This window comes from Neltuma alba, unplaced genomic scaffold (assembly GCF_004799145.2).
Source record: "Neltuma alba isolate B1F8T4 unplaced genomic scaffold, ASM479914v2 tig00005910_pilon, whole genome shotgun sequence".
NCBI classification, from domain to species: domain Eukaryota; kingdom Viridiplantae; phylum Streptophyta; class Magnoliopsida; order Fabales; family Fabaceae; genus Neltuma; species Neltuma alba.
This window is the reverse complement of record NW_021634276.1, coordinates 22,239-26,320: the sequence shown is the minus strand read 5'-3', so window position 1 is coordinate 26,320 and position 4,082 is coordinate 22,239. Positions and strand designations below refer to the sequence as shown.

The 4,082-nt window shown below is 34.5% G+C and overlaps 1 pseudogene; it reads right to left on the bottom strand.

Moving 5' to 3' along the window:
• Positions 1–2,066: 2,066 nt before the first annotated feature.
• On the bottom strand, positions 2,067–3,248 carry LOC114749020 (probable pyridoxal 5'-phosphate synthase subunit PDX1; annotated as a pseudogene).
• Positions 3,249–4,082: the final 834 nt, after the last annotated feature.

Below are 4,082 nucleotides of genomic sequence, written 5' to 3'. Positions count from 1 at the left end.
ATTAAGAATAATATTTAAATTCATTTTATCTCTCGTATTCAGTTATTTATTTTGCCCTCAAATAATATCTAATTATCTATGATGATTGTAAGAATTATTTTAATGCATATGATTAATCAGGATATTTTAGAAAAAATAACACCAGTTTACTATAAATAACAAAATTAAGTAATTTTCTTAATATTTTCAAATTAATTATCTATCTGTTATATTAAGGACTCATTAAATAATTTATCTAAAATTTTTTAATTTATTCAAATTAATTAAGTAGAGTTGTTTTGTTAACAACCGAATGAATATCTCGTATGTCCTTGTTGGAATAAATTAATTATGTGACTGTACCATTAGAATAACAGAACTTGAACATCAAAACAAAAATTGACAACCAGCTCCTCAATTTGGGGGTGTTTGGATAAGAACAAAACCATGGTTTCAGAAGTATTTTTATAGTATACGAAGTAAATATGTGAAGGAATTTGTCTCAATTTGCGAAAAAAATATTTTTGAAAAGTGATTATGGGATTACCCAAACACCCCCTTAAACTGTTCAGTCAATACCAACGGGCTAATTTTGGCCGGCGACTCGACGAGTTTCTCTAGACTGATACAAGTATTATATATATGTGATATATAAATAAATCTATTGGCAACAATAATTTATTTATTTTTATTTGCAAGATTTAATATCTCAATATTATTCAAGAGGAATAAAGTGAATAACAACTTACATTTGACACCATCATTTTTATTTGTATATGTAAATTTTTATTTGCCCCATATGTACATTTATTATTAACAACTTATACTCTTCCTTTCCTTATTATAAAATTCAATTTTTTGAATTGATTTATTCTTTTTTATAAGATTTTTTTTCAGTTTGTCTAAATAATAAATATATTTTTACCTACTTTATGCTTAATTAATATATTCTCTCTCATTAACTTTTTCTTATAAATTCTCTCATATTTTTTTCACTCATACTTATAACCTATCTATTTATAAATAAGGATATATTTTTAAAAATATTTTTAATATATTTATTATTTTTAACTAATTTTAATAATTTTTGTAAAAGAAACAATTCATTAATTTTTGAACTAGACCTTTCATTTTGACCTGTAATAACATCATCTTTATTGACATCTATATATTTTTTGGCATGAAAAGAAAAAAAAGTTAGTATAGCCGATTATATATCTAGGATAAAAAATAATTACTTTACTAATTTTTATATTTAGAATTGAAGATGATAAAATAATAGAGACCAATACCTAACTTGACTGATGATGGAGTAGAGAACAAGATAAAATGTTTATGAAAAATTTCTTTTATTTTTTATACAATTAATTAGAAGTTATAAAAATTATAAATATGTGCTATACAATAAAGATAACATATATGCATATACTCCCTCTAGATCTTTTTACGGGGCATATGAAGATTTTTGGTTTTTTATTTTTATTCTGATTTTATATGTGAGACCTATTTTGTCATGTAAATTATATCATAAAATATGTCTCATATTCATATTTAGGTATAAAACCCTTTTCCAACTTGCTTTATGTACTGTATTAAAAAACACCACTAATTTGTAATGGCCCATAAAACAGAGGAAAGAATTAAAAAATCACATGTAGCTTGAAGAGTAAGTAATTATTTAGGCAACACAACAGGTAAGTAATTAAAAAGCACCACTATATTCTTCTCTCGGACTGCAATACGCAGCCCTAAATCTTTAATGGTCTTCCCTCGCAGGCGCACCATCTCGCTACTTAAGCCATCTCCCTCCTCGAAATCCATTTCACCGCCACTGCTTCTTTCTCTGGAGCTCCATTTTTGTCTTTTTTAGGTCTCTGTTGCTTTTTCACCTTTCCTTGCTTCCTCTGCAAATGGAAGGATCTGGGGTGGTGACTGTGTACGGTAATGGCGCCATTGCAGAGACCAAAAAAACTCTTTTCTCTGTCAAGGTGGGTCTTGCTCAGATGCTCCGTGGCGGCGTTATCATGGACGTTGTGAACGCCGAGCAGGCCCGCATCGCCGAAGAGGCCGGGGCGTGCGCCGTCATGGCACTGGAGCACATCATGACCTTATTATACATAAAAACGTCAAAAATCTAACAAGACTGGAAATACATCAATCACCAAAAATCAGCATGAACAGCTAACTTTCTTCGAAAGCAACAGGAAGCCAATGAACACACACTCATTCTGACCTAGCCGCAAACCTCTCAACCTTTTTGTCTGTCAAATTGAGCCCAACCATGGCTTCGCCTAACCCGCAGCTCACTTCGGCCAAAATCTCAGGATCACTATAATGAGTCACAGCCTGCACAATAGCCCTGGCTCGCTTTGCAGGGTCACCACTCTTGAACACACCAGACCCTACGAAAACCCCATCACACCCTAATTGCATCATCAAGGCGGCGTCAGCTGGAGTCGCAACTCCACCTGCCGCGAAGTGAACCACAGGAAGCCGACCTAATTGTTTCGTCTGCATCACCAAATCATATGGAGCTCCAATCTTCTTTGAGAAGGTGAAGACTTCGTCATCATCCATGGTCCGCAAAGACCTGATGTCACCCATCACCGACCTCACATGCCTCACCGCCTCAATGATATTCCCGGTCCCTGCTTCCCCTTTGGTACGAATCATTGCCGCACCTTCCCGAATTCGCCGGAGAGCTTCCCCGAGGTTACGACACCCACAGACAAAAGGAATGCGGAAGTTGTGCTTGTTGATGTGGTTCTCGTCGTCGGCGAGGGTGAGGACCTCGCTCTCGTCCACGTAATCGATGCCAATCGCCTCGAGGATTTGAGCTTCCACAAAGTGTCCTATACGGGCCTTCGCCATCACAGGAATCGTCACCGCCTGCTTGATTTCCTTTATGAGTTGCGGGTCGCTCATGCGAGCAACGCCGCCTTGAGCCCGGATGTCGGCAGGAACACGCTCCAGTGCCATGACGGCTCACGTCCCGGCCTCTTCGGCGATGCGGGCCTGCTCGGCGTTCACAACGTCCATGATAACGCCGCCACGGAGCATCTGAGCAAGACCCACCTTGACAGAGAAAGGAGTTTTTTTGGTCTCTGCAATGGCGCCATTACCGTACACAGTCACCACCCCAGATCCTTCCATTTGCAGAGGAAGCAAGGAAAGGTGAAAAGGCAACAGAGACCTAAAAAAGACAAAAATGGAGCTCCAGAGAAAGAAGCAGTGGCGGTGCAATGGATTTCGAGGAGGGAGATGGCTTAAGTAGTGAGATGGTGCGCCTGCGAGGGAAGACCATTAAAGATTTAGGGGAAGTGAAGTCACTTTCATCTAATGCATTCATCATTAATTATTTAATTTATAATTATATATACCGTAAAGTATGAACAATAAATTTTATGATTGATTATTTGGAAAATATTAATATTAATATATTAAAGTTAACAATGATGATGCATGTATATTTATATATTTTTATTCGCTATATATATTGGCAAAAAGAAAAAAAACAATGAGAGTTTAGTCATTGACATGTGGTTAACAATATTTGTAAAATAAATTGCTACTTCTTCCGTTTCAATTTATAGAGTAAAATATTTTTTTAAGTGGTTTCATGTGTCATAATATAAAATGTTTTAAAGAAAACAATGACTCAATAATGACTTTATTCCAAAAATATCTTTCATTAATTAAATGTGTGTTAATTAGGGTTTAATATTAAATGAAAGACATATTCAGAAGTTACCACTTTTTTGTAAAAAAAATCAAGGTACTCATCTAAGAGCATTTAATAAAATTTATTGATCTTTGCAATTTACTACAAAAACGTCTGTGATAGTTTATACTCGTTTGTCAACTACATTATTGGGGCATTGCCTGAATAGCAGTATTAGAATTATAGTTTCGCTCTTAAATGTAAGTTACCTATAGAAAAAGATTTTGACCCTAAATATAATATGTCACTTGTAGTATATGTAATAGTTTGATTTTTAATTTTATACCTATTGAGTTGTCGTTGCAAACAAAGAAAAAATTGAGGGATATAGAATGATTGATAAATGTAAAAAAAGAAAAAAAAACTTAGTAGGAATAAAATT